This window comes from Rhinatrema bivittatum, chromosome 1 (assembly GCF_901001135.1).
Source record: "Rhinatrema bivittatum chromosome 1, aRhiBiv1.1, whole genome shotgun sequence".
Classification (NCBI taxonomy): domain Eukaryota; kingdom Metazoa; phylum Chordata; class Amphibia; order Gymnophiona; family Rhinatrematidae; genus Rhinatrema; species Rhinatrema bivittatum.
In genome coordinates this window covers 207,839,529-207,856,564 of record NC_042615.1, presented here as the reverse complement: position 1 = coordinate 207,856,564, position 17,036 = coordinate 207,839,529, and the positions used below count along the sequence as shown (strand labels likewise).

Sequence of the window (17,036 nt, the reverse complement as noted above, 5' to 3'; positions counted from 1 at the left end):
CCATTTCCCCTGTTCTACTTTTCCTACCCTTTCTGCCTTCTCACATGTTTGCTCCTCCTCTCCACCCTTCATCTCCCTTCCAATCCCTCTAATTCCCTCTTCCTCATATACCCTTGCTTCCTTTCCCATGCCTATTCTTGCCACCTCTCCCCTGTTCCTCTCCCTCTCCCTCTATTCCCCTTCCTTGCATCCCTTCTCACAATTCCTCCCTTGCTCAACTTCCCTCCCCTCCCCTTTCCCTCCCCTCTTTCATCCCATCCCACCGCTCCTTTCTGTCTCATCTTTTGCTTCCTTTTCACTCCTCTTGTTCTTCCTTCCTCCCCCACCCCCTCGCCCAAACTTTCTTAAGTGGCTAGAGCCTGGCCACCCCATCAGCAGTTCCATTTAGCAGTGTGGTTGGCAAGCTCCTCTTCTGCTAGCAGACCTAGGAAACCCCACCAACTTTTCCATTTTCACCATCACTGCACGTCATCATTTGCTTCTACTGGTGGGGATCTGGGAAACCCTGACAGCCTTCCACTGAAAAATAAAAACTTCCTCCAGATCCTGCAACAGGAAGGCAAAGAAGAAAGGTTGGAAAAATTAACTCCATGAGCCATAGTTTGGGGACCTCTGGGCTATGACAATATAGCCATATGTTTGACATGAAACCTGGTCAGAATGCGCAGAGAAAAATGTCATTTCAGTTCATTCCTTCATTTTGTAGGGCACTTCCATTCAGTTCATTAGTTTCAAACAAAAAAAACTTTTTGTTTATTCATTTTATGTGTTCATTTATTTACTATTAAAGTCAAAGGGGGAAGCACTGCAGCCTATTTTGGGCTCCCAATTTGGGGGTTTCTCATCAGTTCTAATAAAACTGGTGAGTAGACATCATCGGAAGGAAGAAAGCATGCCAATGCATCAAGGTTGTTTCAACATGGCACAAACAGTGGCATGAAGAGCCTAAAGGGGCAAAGGGGTACCAGCAGTGGCTAGAGTTTTGCAAAGCGCCATCAGAGGAGCAAAAAAAGCAGCAAGAAGGGGAAGAAGATCCCAAGGTTTCAAAACTGGGCACCAACAACAGTGGCATGAACTCTCGAAGGCAGTATGAGAGGCAAAGTGGCACCAAGAGTGGAATCAATATCATGAAGCGGGAACAAATCAGAAAAGATGGCAGGAAAAACAAAAGGCACCGATAAAGGGACAAAGCAGCACAAAGAATTGAATTGCATCAAGACACCAAGACACTATAAAGGGTGCAAACAGCCCCCCACAATGGCAAGTACACCCAAGTTGTAGAGTCTGTGGTATGACAGCAAGGCAGAGTGAAAGAAAGACCCTCAAAGTGCAAAGTCTGGGTATGCAGCAATGCTGAGTGGAAGAAAGGCCTCCAAGGTGTAGGATAAGGGATATAGCAACAAGGCAGAGTGGCATTGGAGATGTCTGTCTTCCTGTTGAAGCACTTGCCTCTTGTCAGATTTAGTACAAGAGAATGATCTGTCATCTCTATCAGTTTTGAGACATAAGCATTTATTGCATTCCCTACTTGAAATTGATCTTGCTACCAGGTGGAATTTTGGATTTCTTGTGAAATTTGCTTTCCGATTTAAACTTTTATCACAATCAGAACATGTAATTGGTCCCTGATCAGTGTGGCTTTTCTGGTAATTTGTGAGATTTGTTTTATTAAGAAAGCCTTTGCCATAATCTTTATCTGTACATGGTCCTTTTCCTCTGTTGATTTTCTGGTGTTGAATTAGTTCTCTCTTCCTATTGAAATCTTTACCATATTTAGAACATGTAAAAAGTCTCTCCTGTGCATCTTTTCTCGTGTTCCTGAATTTCTTTCTTCTTACTGAGGGTTTCTACACACTACAAGAAAGAAGAATGATGGGAGAACTAGGATATAATCCTAGAGCTGGACAACAAAAAAGTAAGGTAAAGAGCCATAAAAGGGATGGATGGGAAAAACATTTTTTTCTTTCTTCAAGTTAACCAACACAGAAACAGGGTGGGAGAACTAGACTGGGATTACAGCGAGGTAGAAAAAAATAAAGAAACAGAAAAGAGGTGGGGTAGGAGGAAAAATGTGTATTTTTTTTTTCAAATTGGTTTTCTGGGTGCAAAATACCCAAGTATAAACAAAAAACAGGGTGGGAGAAACAGGCTGGGTTTGTAGAGAGGTAGAACAAAATGAAGAACCAGAAAAGAGATGGAGTGGGAAGAGAAACTTGTATTTTTTTCTTTATTTATATTTCTCTGGGGAAAAACACCCAAGTATAACCAACAAAGAAGCAGGGTAAGAGAACTAGGTTGGGATTGTAGAGGGGTACAACAAAATGCAGAACCAGAAAAGAGGTGGGTGGGAGCAGAAACGTGTATATTGCTTTCTTTTATTAAAAAAACAAAATTTCCTGGCGACAAATCACCCCAGAATAATCAACAAACAAAAAAAACAGGCTGGGAGAATTAGCTGCGATCCAAACAGCAAACAGCACAGAGGCAACAAAATTCCCAAGCTGGTACAAAATAGACATGGAAGGTAGGAAAATTAATGGAATGACCCTCAAGGTGGTATATCGGGGCAAGGTAAGTATGCAGAGTGGTAGCAGCAAGACCCCTAAGGTGCTATATCTAGGGCATGGCAGGTAGGCAGAACAGTAGCGGAAAGACCCCTAAGGTGGTATATCAGGGACATGGCAAGTAGGAATGTGGCAGAAAGGTCTCTAAGATGGTGTATAAGAGGCATGGAAGTTAGGCATGTGGCAGCAAAACTCACAAGGTGGTATATCAGTGGCATGACAGCTAGACAAAACAGCAGTAAGACTTTCAAGGTGCTGTCAGTTACCTTGCCACTCACATGAAAATCCTGGAAACCCAGAATTTTCCATCAACTCTGGTGCCAGCTTTGAGTGATGAGAGCTCACGATGCCCCGTTATTGGGAAGACATATTGAACACGCTGGGGTTGGTGGACATGAAAGATAGTGCTAAGGACTTGTGTGCTTAATATGCCAGTGCATCTGTATCCAGGTCCTCAATAGGCTCTGCCAGATAGGGTGTCACAGAAACCTTTATTGGGCTTTCCTTTGCTGGGTTGGGGTGAGGATCACTCTAGCCAGTGGCTTTAGCTGTGGCCTGTGTCAGGAGAGATGATTCTTTGCAGGCAATGTAGCTTTGGCATATTGAGAAGGCAGAGGACGTGGCTCCTGCTTGCACTACACTTTGGGGACATCACTTTTTCCTGTGCTACATCCCCACTGTGTCTCTACCTCTGGTGATCCTGTTCACACACTCTAACTACCATCATTTTCTTCATGAATGTGAGATGCTAGGACTGGAATAATGTGAGACTCCCTTTCACCTATGGATCACAAAGTATGGTAACCATGTCTGTATTGTTTTGTATGAGAGGTTTCAGTCTTTCTTGCACCTGCTGCAGCAAAGAATCCAGAAACAGCAACATCTATGCTTCCATTCCCTTTTGCTCTTAGTAGCCCTCTAACTTTTCCTCCAAAATATTTACTATAAGGATGACACCACCCAAGGTGGTGCTTCTGGAATACAGATCCTCCTTGGAATGCTTGAAGGGCTTCAATATTTGTAACAGTAGCTCATCACTACCAAATCATGATGCCCCAGGGGGGGCTACACCTATCGCTGTCTCCAGAGACTAAACATGAAGGGGTATCTGCTGCTCTATTAACCTCCTCTGCATCATATGGGTGGAAATGCAGCAGGTGGAAACATCTTGAACCAGATTCTTGTGAGGCATCCCAGGTTCTTTCTTCTTCTCAGGGAAGAGCTGTCCCACATTAATTCTTCTAAGGAAATGCCCTGCTATTTTCCTGTAATTGTCCATCAGATTCTTTCAGGAATCAATTCCTGTCATTGTTGGGCCACAGCTCCAGGACATTCCTCACTGTTAGGTGCAGCAAGTTTGCAAAGTATTAAAGCAATGGATATTATGAATGCCCCATCTTGTATTGCCTTTATGATATTTCCACCACTGTCTCAAAGCAACCTGATTAAAGACCCCTGTCTTTCCGGTCTATTTCATATCCCTCCAGCATCTTTCTTATGGCTGATAGATTATTGCATGAGGTATGGGGGCTATGTGTCAACTGGGTATGCAGCAAAACCCACCTGTACTGTGATGTTCCATTCCCACTAGAGCTGCTCCTATCCCCTGCCTCAGCTAGGTCCCACCAGTATGCTATCAAGGAGAGGTAAGAATGCATAGCATTCATGCTGGTCCATATATTGCTGGTGAAATGCAGGCTACTCCCCTCTGCCTTAGTCAGCTGCGACTATAGCACTGATTGCACAGGATGTGGGTGACTTTCCAACTAAGTATAATCTTGGAGGGCTCTTTGTAATTGAGGGCTAATCCACACTTAAAGCCCACTTAAAGCCCACTTTCTTCACTACCTGCAGGGGCTGGTCATTAAGAGCAATCATTTCCCCAATGCTCCTTTGTTACTATTTTAGATGTTGCCTGCCTCTTGCCCTGGACAGTGGTATAGAACACTAATCCATTTCCCCTATGGTGAGATGACTTCAGATGCATGGCTGGGGAATTCTGGTCTGCCACCTGTGGTTAGTGCAGTTAGTATAGCTGTGTTTAAAAAAGGAGTGGATAAGTTCTTGGAGGAGAAGTCCATTACCTGCTATTAATTAAGCTGGCTTAGAAAATAGCCACTGCTATTACTAGCAACAGTAACTAGGGGTGTGCATTTGTTTCTAACGTATTGGTAATCCGCAATGTATAGGGCCATATTCGATGTATTCTTGGTGAAGCGAAACGTATCACGATTCCCCACGAATACAATGAATCTTCGCCGAATTATTTGGCCATCTAAAGGAGCGAATTTAAACAAACCCCCCACCCTCCTGACCCCCCCCCCCCAAGACTTACCAAAACTCCCTGGTGGTCCAGCGGGGGGTCCAGGAGCCATCTCCTGCACTCACACCCTCGGCTGCCAGTATTCAAAATGGCGCCGATAGCCTTTGACCTTACTATGTCACAGGGGCTACCGGTGCCATTGGTCGGCCCCTGTCACAAGGTAGGAGCACAAGATGGTGCCGGCCATCCATTGCTCCTACCATGTGACAGGGGCCGACCCATAGCACCGGTAGCTCCTGTGACATAGTAAGGTCAAAGGCTATCGGTGCCATTTTGAATACCGGCAGCTGAGGGCATGAGTTCAGGAGATGGCTCCCGGACCCCCTGCTGGACCATCAGGGAGTTTTGTAAGTCTTGGGAGGGTCAGGAGGGTGGGGGGTTGTAGTTAATTCAATTTTAGCTGGGAAATGAATAAGAATGAATGCATTAACATATCGGAGGCCCCCCTTGCCAAATGCAATGTATCTGCCCCCCCGATGAATACGAATTCTGTATGCAACGTATGGCGTCCCTCTGCACATCCCTAACAGTAACACGGAATAGACTTAGTGTTTGGATACTTGCTAGGTTCTTATGGCCTGGATTGGCCACTGTTGGAAACAGGATGCTGGGCTTGATGGACTCTCGGTCTGACACAGCAAGGCATGTTCTTATGTTCTTACTGGAAGGGGCTATGGGATCAGCTTCGGGAAGATTCTTCCCTTTTTCAACTCTCTTCTTCTGGCTTTTACTTGTAGTGCCTGAATGGTTATCTAATACTAGTACTGCCAACCTCCCCTGCTGCCAAAGTTAGTGGTTTCTGCTTCTGCAGTTGATGCTGCATACTAGCATTTGTGAGGTGCCCCACTTGCTTCCCTTGATAATATCCTTCCTACAGTGAAAACACTGAGGAAAACTTGCATCCTTCCTCACTTTAAAGTACCTCCAGATGAGGGATTTCTTATACAATCCCTTCTATATATCCTTGGAGGCTAATGCTGGCACTGGAATTGAAGTGTTGAGGTAGAGGGAGAACCCTGAGAAAAAATGCCAGGAGCATTGCTCATGCCCTCAACCTGTGCTGCCTGCTCTTCCTGGGGGTTAATCTCAACATCATCAGCATCATATCTCTCCCCTAACATTGAACTGGAGGCTAAGATGCTACTGACTAATGTATTGCAGTGTAGTTGATGCAGCCTTAAGAGCAAACCTATGAGGTCTACACCAGAAGCTGGTGAATATGCCCTGTAGTGGGACAGTCTGGAGCTTCACTTTTACCAACTGCCTCCCCTGCAGATTGAGCCTTTGGGTTCAGGTGACCAGCAGGTCATAGGTGGGTCACTGGAGCAGTGGAGATAACTAAAGTCCAAAGGCACACTGGGGTCAGGACAGGCCAAGGTCAGGGCAGGAAGCTAGAAAGAGTGGTCAGGTCCAGATGTCAGGAAATTGTGGTCAGGTCCAGGCAAGGGGTCAGTTCCAGGCAGCAAGCAATCATGGTCAGGTCTAAACAAGAGGTCAAGATCCAAAGAATCAACCCCAGGGTGGATGTAGATACACTGAAGACACTGGACAAGATGAGTAGGACAAGGTGAGGCTGGACAAGGAGGGCTGAGAGAAACAATGGATGAGATAAGGTTGGAAGACAAGGCTGGAAAAGGCAAGACTGGAAGGCAAGGCACAGGAATCAGGAACTTTGACAGGAATCAGGAACCAACACACAGGAGCAACACCCAATAGTTCAGTAGCAATAGACCTGTTGCTGAGGTGAGGAAATGCTGTGGGCCCTTGGCTTATGTAGACAAGGAGACTGAGGTCATGTGGAGGTACTGCTCTGGGTTTCATGCCATGGCACGTGTATTATTTGCACCCATGTGTGCACATGCCTAAGGGGAGACAGTGGCCTAGTTGAGATGCCTGCATCAGTGATGGTCATCAGCATTTGGTGACAGGGGATACAGCCACAATGGGAGGCCTCTGTCAACATTGGGAAGCAGCATGTGTAAGTGCGGCAGTTCGTGGCAGCATCCTGTAAGCCACCAAATATAACTACTAAATTTCTCAAATTCTCTTCAGCTATTAGCTGGCGCAAATATTGGTGCAAATACTGGCTTCATTGCTTCAGAAACAGGAACCAAAGGTAAATGTGCTGCTGGTTTTGGGTGTTGCACATGTGCTACCCCTGCCCTGTTAATGCTAGTATTGGTGACTCTTCCATTTTTTTCCAGTACTCAAAATCAAGAGAGAGATGATCAGGCAGTGATGGCACATGGTGTCCAAATTTCAATTTTTTTTTTTCTATATCGAGCTGCTTTTCTTTTCTGTCAGTTTGGACCATAAAAAGTACCTCTTAAATCTGAGTTCAGGACTGCCTTTTTTATTGCTGCTCCTACCAAAGCTGTCATCCCTGCCAACATCCCCTTTTCCATCTTTTCCTGACTCAATACATAATTAAACTCTGGAATTCATAACAGGAGAATGTGGTAAAGACTGTTAGTGGGATAAGCAACATGGAATCTGTCTTATGTCTTAAGATATAATTTTTTGACGTGCACTACCTACAGTGGGTTTGGATATTAGAAATGAATTAGTAGCATGGGATCTACTTAATGTTTGGGTATTTGCCAAGTACTTGGGGCCTGGATTGGCCACTGTTGGAAACAGGATGCTGGTCTTGATGGACCTTTGGTCTTACCCAGTATGGAAACTTTTTATGTTCTTAATTTATTGATAATGTAACTACACCCACTCACAGTACTACTCACTGTATGGAGAACCGTGTCTCACACACAGACTCACATACATATTCAGTATATATGTTTCCTGCTATGTACACTAGTGCTGACTGACTCTATACACACAAAGAGAAATACTGTTAAACAGAAATAAAAAAGACTGAAAGCCTGTTAAGACTCTTCTCTTCAGTCTCTGAGTGTGCACTGCTCACCTAACTGCTGTCCAGACAAAAAGATCACCAGTATTGCTGCAAATGCAATCTCTACACTGTCTCCAACCCTGACCCTAACTCAGAGAAGAGAAAAATCAAAATCTGCAGCATACACTGCCTCTCTTTCTGACACAGTGAGTGTATAAGACTATTGCAACAAACAGTAGAACAGAAGCAATCCTTTTGCAGTGCCAAATCCAAAAGAGGTCCCTATTCAAAAATTATCTGGTGAGGGAAATTAGATGTTCCCAACGTCGGGTATATAAAAGGGTATATAAAAGGTTCGGGTATATAAAAGGTTCGTCGGTATATAAAAGTTATTAAATAAATAAATAAAAATAAATAGATGGATAAACAGATCCAGCTAACTTAGCTGGGATATTCAGCAGCATGATCATGCCACTGAATACACCCAGATAACTTTTTGTTAGCCAGATAAGGTTATCTCACTAACTTTAGATCTAACTTATTTGGCTAACTTTTTGGATTATTCATCAAGCCACTTTAAGCTTAGAGTGGATGGGTTTGCTGTCAGGGGGCCAGGGGATGAGGGTCTTGAGCCACTGGGTGGGCTGGGGGTGAGGGATTAGTGGGTTTAGCTGTCTGGAGGGCTGAGGTAGGGTCTTGAGCCATTGGGGGGGCTAGTGGGATAGGGGGGAGTTCATACTGTTAGAGGCCCAGGGGCAGGGAGTTAGTCTTCAGGGGGGTTGGCATTGCACGCATATTTACAGTAGTTTTTCATTTTTGGGAAAGTTGGGGCTGTCTTGACTGGTGGCCCTGGGTTGAAACTCAACTTCCCCGTTTGGCCGCGTTTTATATTTTTAGGGACTAGCAGCCCTTTAAAACAAACAATGGCGGTCCTATGAGGTTGGGCTGCCATTGCGTTAAAGTGCTACTCATTGCTTTATTTTTATTGAGGTGATTGGCTGCGACGCAAAAGAACCCACTACCAACCCACAAAGTGTTGTTGGGGGAGAGGCCCCACTATCATAGTCCCCTCCCCCACCCCCGTGATAGTAGGACCTCACTGAGAAAAAACAGAGCAGCTTGATGAATCTAGGCCATAGCTAGATAAGTTTAAATATTGCTATTTATATGGCTCACTGGGAGATGCATCAAGCCACGAAAGGACTCTAATGTGCATTTAATAGGGTATATTACGCTATATATTCTGTTTATCATGTGATACAGCACTATCATGGGGTTATCATGTGATATACAATATTTTATATGGCTCCTGCCTAGATTCTCTCCCCTATTACAATGATCTGCAGTGGATGCGATTTGCATGCATGAATAATGCAAATTCATGCAAAGTGGTTCATTTCTATTCAATTCTATGTTAATAATTTATCATGCCAGCTGAGAAAATGATCAGCAGTGATAAATTAACAACACTTACCTGGATTTTGTTAAATCTAATATAGGAGCCCTGTGACTCTATTCTAGGTCCCGAGGCTCCAGCGTTAGATATAAAGGGCTATGCAAAATGTAAACTAGAGAGGCAAAAGAGAGGTTAAGCATGGGTCAAGGTGCCGACCTGACCTTGCCCTAGTCATGTGAATAGGGCAATGTCTAGGGATCAGTCAGGGTCTGGGGATTGGTCAGGGTCCCACAAATGAAAGAACTATGGGCACATATGTTATATTTAACCCTTTCATTTCAAGCAAATGAACATCCCCAAAACTGGTTAAAGCTATTTCTATAGGGTAAATAAATCACACTAAATAGATTATGCCTTGATGAATTTTAATTTTATCCAAAATAATAACTTCAATTTCTTATCAAAAGTTTAAAGAGACATCCATAGCTTACAGCCCCAGACCAATGACCCTTGGATCTGGACCACTAGAACCATGACAATTTTTAGCATATTTTTCAGCACCCTTTCCTTTTAGCACACATTTTTTAACTTATGTGTGTTATGCAGATCATTAGTGTTGAGCTTCCTGGCCTCATCCGCTCCGCGGCCGGTCCTGCTCACCTGGCCCGACCGTCTACCAGCTCCGCCTTGAGTCCCTGCACTGCTCGGCCACGGCCTCCACGGGTGTCCCCGGCTTCCTCGCGGCCTTCCTCATCACAGCTATCCTCGCGCCGGGGCTCGGCATCCTCCTCGGCGTCAGCCCCGCCCCCTAGTGTGCGTGCATGGAGTTCTCCCCGAGTTTAAGGGCCAAGTGCAGGAAAACCTCGGGCAGCGCCCGAGTCTGACATCACTTCAGCAGGGTATTTAAACCATGCTTCAGCTCTTATCTCATTGCCTTGGCAATCAGGTCATACACTCCTGTGTGTCTAGTTTTCCTTCCAGCATATCCTGTTCCAGTGTCTCTTGTTCCAGTGTCTCCTGTTCCAGCATCTCCTGTGTCTCCTGTTCCAGCATCTCCTGTTCCTTCATCTCTCCATCCCTGGTAGTACCCTCCGGACTGATCTCACGGTACTGACTGTTGCTTGCTCCTGACCATTCTTGACCGCTGCCTGGAACCGACCTCTTCCTGAACACTGACCATTCTTGACTGCTGCCTGGAACCGACCTCTGCCTGGACACTAACTGCTTCTGGATTGACTACAGGTACTGACCCCTGCTTCGGCTGACCATTCTGATCTACTACTCTGGCCTTGATTCTCGCTATTCATTTGGACTCTCTGTTCTGGCCTCCTGTGACCACTAGACATTCTGGTTTGGACCTCGACCTCGCACCCTTGTTCGTGGTGGGCATGCCTCCCTCTCCAGGAGATCCTGTGAGGCCCACCTAAGACCAGGCGGCCAGGATAACCAAGGGCTCAACCTGAGGGAACCCCCGGTTGCTATTGGCGAAGTTCCAGCTAGCCTCTGTCTCCTCCTGTGCTCCGCCTCCTGGTGGCAGGCGCTCTCCAGGTCTGACCGGTGGGCAGTACAGGGCCAAGGGTCCACCTCCAGCACAACAATTAGCTTACTATATAGATAGGAAACCTCGTTTTCAGCACAATTTTTGGCACTGCTTTTTTTACATAGGCCCCAAAGTATAGTCAGATTTAAAAAAACTTTTTGTAAGAAACCCATTTTCTTGTTTGGGGAGAATAGCAAACTTCAAAACAGTTGTTGGTATTTCAGTAGCTTTCCAGTATTATTTTTTTAATCATACCAGGGTCGAACAGTCTGGAATGGTGTTCTGTTTGTTTGGTTTTTTTTTCTTACGGTGTTCCAGTTCTTTATTAGAGCATTCTGATTCTTTTCACTTTCTTTAAAATAGAAAAGTGATAACCAAACTGTTATCTAAGTTTCCCTTTTTACAACTCTAGTTGCATTTTAAACACAGAAATAGACATTTGAAATTATTGTCCATACTAGTCTGCACAGGTAAAAGTACCTGAGTATGACAGGAATGCTGGTACTTTTTATCCGTGTATCTTTGGTGCTGTTTCTTGGGTAGGGTTAGGTCAGAGGAAGAATTTACACAGATAGTTTTGAATCAACAAAACTACCCGCATATATTTTCCTATAAAAAAAATGCCCACACAAAGCAGGCACAAATATTTTGTGTTATTATTAATGACACAATAATCAAAGCAAAACTACTGCATAGTTTTGCTTTGATTATTTCAACAAACCCAACAGGTAAAAACTACACAAGGGGGTTTGCCTAGACCAAGGGTAGTTTGATTATCTACCTCAAAATTACAAGTCGCAAAGAAAGGCAAGATGCCACCTCCATGGGAAAATATTTTCATGAACAGACCACTGCATCATTGAACTTATAAGAACATAAAATTTGCCATATTGGGTCAGACAAAAGATCCATCAAGCCCAGGATCCTGTTTCCAGCAGTGACCAATCCAGGTCACAAGTACCTGGCAGGATCCCAATTCCATGCTGCTTATATCCCAGGAATAAGAAATGGATTTCCCCCACCTTAATAATGGTTTATGGACTTTTCTTCCAGCCACACCAACTTGTTTTATTGCATCCTCTGGTAACGAATTCCAGGTAAATTCAGAACAATCCAGGAATGTAAGACACTTGAATTTAAAATTATCAGACTCTTCAGAACTCACATAAAAAAAGACTTAACAGAGATTTGAATTGTTAACTTACTACCAGAAATGATTTTACTGCCTCTCAGTCACGTTCTTATCACTCTAACAAATCAAATCCTCCTCTCTTTCCTGCTTCTCCTCTCCACTATCATTGCAATGTATTTTATGATTAACATGTTTTCCTGCAATGTCAACATTTATTCATTATGTTTGGATCTGAGGAAAGGAGGGTTACCACCTGAAGTCTAGTCAAGAAATGCATCAAGCTAGTCCAATAAAAAGATATCACCATACATTTTTTCTTTGTTTGTTAACCTTTGATTCCATGCAATTAAAGAATGGAAATTTTAATTCATCAATTACATAACACAGTTATTAAACTGGATGGACATGTTGGTTACAGACTAAAAGCTTTCATAATTAATAAGCTAAAATTCTTAGAATTGCTGCACTGTACACATGCTTAGTTTTTTACTGTGTAATGTGCTATTAGGTCGGCTAGATGTCAATGGATTACCGCTCAGAGTAAGAGATGCTGATGGCTCTTGCTTGTAGCTTGAAAGTTTCCAGTTAATTGAGGTTACTTGTGTAATTGATAAGAGACATGGTGATCTAACAATTTCAGTTTGCTTGTAATTGTTAAGTATATTGAGGTTATGGCCAGCCCCAGTTATATGCACTGTGGTCAAACATATGTAACCGCTGGGCTGATATTCTCCATTGGAGTCCAAGGACACTCCTCTCATTCTGGGGTTAATCTGTTTTCCAAGTCCCATTATTTTCAATAAACTACATAACTCTTTCCAGGATTCCCTGTAGGGGGCAGATTTTCTCTCTAATGTCCTGGGTGTTTTCAATGTCCATTATTATTATTTAGTAAAAATCACACTGGAGACCATGATGAGATCCTAAGATAACTTCACTGATAGTTCAATAAAAACGAATTATAACTTGAGATTATGGAGGTCATATTCCATAGGTCAGTTTGTGGACAAGTTATCCAGATAATTTATTCCATATATTCAGCAAGATAAATATCCCACTGAATATTCCATTCTAAAGTATGGCCACATAACCTGCCACTTAACAGGATATCTTCAAAATATATCCGGTTAAGTGGCCAATCTTTAAAAAACAAACATCCATGGGCCTTCTGGCCTGATTCCCACCCACCTCACCAGAAAAATCTGACACTCTCCCTCTACCCTTCTGGCCAGAACCCCTCTCCCAATGTCCTAAAATTTAAAAATAGATTTGTTGGAGAGGCCAGCTGGGCCTAGCCCTGCCCCATCCCTCCCCGCTAAACATATCACTGAATATTGCCTCATCAGCCCACCCAAACAATCCTCCCACACTGTTACCTTCCCTTCATAGCCCTCCCAGTCAGAACCTAAACCGGGTTGCACATTTTTATCCCAGGATCGCAGTACAGTGCAATCCCGGACACTTCCAGCATTGATCCAGATAACTTTAAGATAGCCAGGGATATTCAACAGCACATCCACACTGCTATTTATCTTTGCAAAGTTAGGGGGTCATTTTTCAAAATGCGGTAAGGTGTTTTCACATGCGTTAAGGGCTTATCGCATGCGAAAAGCCCCCTTTAACGCGAACCTTGCCCAAATCTCATCTTGGAGTGAGTTTCCTCACTCCGAAGGCCAGCAAATCTTCACAAGAGACCATTGTTCTATTCATAGGTGTCACGTAGCATGTCAAAGTGGCCCCTAACCCCCTACACACTTACCTAATCCCCACCTCGAGTTACTAGGTGGGCCTACCATAGGGATACAAATACCTGCCTATGGGCCATGATATTATGGCCAGTCTCTCTCTCTCTCTCTCCCTCTCTCTCTCTCTCTCTCCCTTTCCCCCCCCCCCCCCCTTGGGAGCTGAAACTGAAAAATTCTTGTGTGATCTTTGGATAAGACTACACAAGCAAATCCTTGTCAAAGGAGAACATGACATTGGTGGAAATGAATAACTTCTGATATTGACACCCTCATGATAATAAAATACATTAAACAATTATGCTAGGATATACAAAGGGACATCTAAGTAAAGTCTGCAAAGACATATGCCTATCAGAGGAAGATGAAAGTTGGCCATGTCCATCATTTTCACTTCCCACCATTGCCTTGCTGAAACTTTGGGCTTATTGTTGACCTCCCAGAATCTATGGATATATCATCAGAAAGACATCAGTGATAAGCTATTGAGTTACCTGCTTTACTAAAACACAAATAAGGAACATACAGCAAGAGTCCACTAACATTCTTTCTAGTGTAGTCCTGCAGGATCCAACTAATCAATCAAGCCTGTAGGTTACAGGCCTAGTGGGTGGAGAAACTTATGACTGTATTGGGGACCTAGCAGGTTTGGGACCATCTGGGATGGCCGAGGCCAAATTTACGGCAGGATCTTTTAGGAAAGTTGAGAACTTGGAGGGGCACTAACATATTTAAGGGGGAGGAGGGGAGGGGAGGGGAGTTACAGAGTAAGGGCCTTGCTGTATATTAGCCTGACATTTCTGATGGACATAAAATTATGCATATATTTCAACTATTGTATAAATCCCCAGTCTGAATCAAAGGATAAATACCAATAGTCCAATACTAAGTCCTTTGAAATAAATATATTAAATATTATCCAATATAGCCTTGTGTTCACCACTCACTATCCTCTGTATTCATTAATTTTAAGGACCATTTATATTCATGAGCTTAATATCATGCTTCAGAAATACCAGTTATTCATCTCTTCATTGTTTCCCAGATCCAATGATTTTGTGGGCAGCACCCCAAGCTATCACATGCACAGGACCACTGCCAGTAAACTCCATAGCTGCCATGAAGTGACAGGAATCAAAGGGGGGAGGCATTGTCAACATCATAGAGGGTGTACCACATACCCTCAGACAACATCCAGTCAGGAGAGTCTGCAAGGAGGAAGACCAGAGCCTGGCATTAGATGATGCCTTAGCTAACCCAGTAGATCTATTCTATTGATAACAATGAAGAATCTCCCAGTTCTAAGTGAGCAATCCAAACACCTGAAGCAATTTTTTAACCACTCTTAAAATATGTTTTACTATGTAGCAAGTGGGCAAATTAGCTTCACTGTATCTCCTGTCTCTCAGAATCCACAAGATATGGCGACATGATCAATCTCCATTTTCTGTGACACCTAGGAGGAAGCCACAGAGAAAATGATCTGCATTGAGATTCTTCTGTGTCGACTGCCTGGTCATCTATATGCTGCTTTTATTGTATTTATCCTTCCTACCAAACCCTCTGCCTACCACCCACCCTTGTGTCATGCATCCATTGTGGTGATAGCAAGTACTAAGTATAAGGTGTCTGTTCCCAAATTCCAAACGTCAAATTCCATGTAACACTCAATGGATGTGAAACGAAACTGAATACTTCATAGAGTTATCCCAGTTCTCTTTCAATCAGACTGTCGAAGTCACCTGACCATCGATGATACTATTATAAAATCCCTTGAAAAAAATCCCTTAGGGGATTTGAAACGAGGCCTCATCGGGCTACTTGAAACCAACAGATAAGTCGGGACTTTGTTCACCTGAGTCATTAAACACCAAACAGATAAGTGGTTATTATCTGTATAGTGAAGGATAACCTACGTATGTTAGGCTATTTAAAATTAAAAGACAAATTCAACCTTGTTCACTCAGCTTTGGACATTAACAGGGCTACTTGAAACCAACAGATAAGTCGGGACTTTGTTCACCTGAGTCGTTGAACACCAAACAGATAAGTGGTTATTATCTGTATAGTGAAGGATAACCTACGTATGTTAGGCTATTTAAAATTAACAGACAAATTACAACCTTGTTCACTCAGCTTTGGACATTAACAAACAGGAGCTTATACTTACATAGTGAATGATGGTCCACTAATGTCATTTTAGAGAAATTCATTAACATTCAAGAGTATATTAGAAGCATTTGCTAGATTGTTGGCACAATTTTTGTACTTGTACATGTGTTAAAAATATTATGGATGGAGAAGGGAACGTTAATGATTAAAGATATTTGAAGAACACCTGGATGGTGTTGTATAAAAACAATATATGAAATGTTCCTACCATCCATAAAAAAAATTTTTGTTTTATATTTTTTTTTTAATGTTTTTTGGGGAAAACATAAAATTGAAAATATCTCTGATAGAAATAGAATCGTTTTGGATGAAGGCTTTGGAATTTTTTTTAAAAAATTGATTGTTAAGAGGAGATGTGATTTTTTTGTTTGTATATTCTCACAGTATCATTCCTCAAAATATTACATAGTGCTATTAGTTTTTGAAGACAATAGACATATTTTATATTTGAAAAATAAAAGATGACAAATATGCAGTTAAAATATGTAGCTACAAGTCTTTTATCATGAAATGAGATCTTGATTAACTGTGCTTAATTTTTCATGAGGGAAATTCAAAGCTGGCTACTAGTAGTATGTTTTTAACAATAAGCCACTTCTTTCTAATATGCATGCAGTAACAGTTTTATATTAGCTCTCCACAATACAGCTAGCATATATATACACTATACAACAACAACCTACATTATTGGGATTGGATATATTATCTTATTAGTGAAAAATAATTCATTCTTACCTTTCCAAAACTCCCTTTTCCAATTGCTCGTAGTATTTGAAAATGATCAAAATTAACTGTAAAAGAAAACATAACTTTAAAATAGCTTGCGAAACACAAAGTAAAAAATACCAAAATCACATTTTAACGTTACTGTTTCTTAAATATTTGCTTCCATACACAGGACATTTTATTATAAAAGAACAAATGTTCAGAATATTAGAACAAAGGAAGATTATTAATAAGCAAAATTCTATTCTCCTGCTTTTCAAATATTTTTTCTATAAAATATTTATACTTTAGGTTGTTTTACTTTTCAGGCTGAGGTTTTGTTAAGATGTTTGGAATTGAAACAACTCTTGTATTCAGACTTATTGACCTTTGTAGGAAATCCTTGGGACTTTGATGTCTTTTTCAATTTAAAAAGGGTCTTCTTTTGGAAGTCTATATAATCTACATGCTTTTAACTTTGCATTGTACTTATAAAGATTTTTTATAGAATTTGATACATATGAATTTGTCTTATTGTATATTTTCTGGAAGACCACATTTTTTTCTTTGAATTACATTCAGTTCTATGCTGAATACTTCTTAGTAGAATT

At 42.2% G+C, this 17,036-nt stretch overlaps 1 protein-coding gene across 2 annotated transcripts in view; it reads right to left on the bottom strand.

The window, feature by feature from the left end:
- STK32B (serine/threonine kinase 32B) overlaps positions 1-16,508 on the bottom strand; it is a 537,210-nt gene extending 520,702 nt beyond the window's left edge. For both annotated transcript variants that reach the window (XM_029591132.1, XM_029591141.1), the window contains exon 1: positions 16,456-16,508. The gene's annotated coding sequence lies outside the window, so the exon portion shown is untranslated. The remainder of the gene's footprint in view (positions 1-16,455) is intronic.
- Positions 16,509-17,036: the final 528 nt, after the last annotated feature.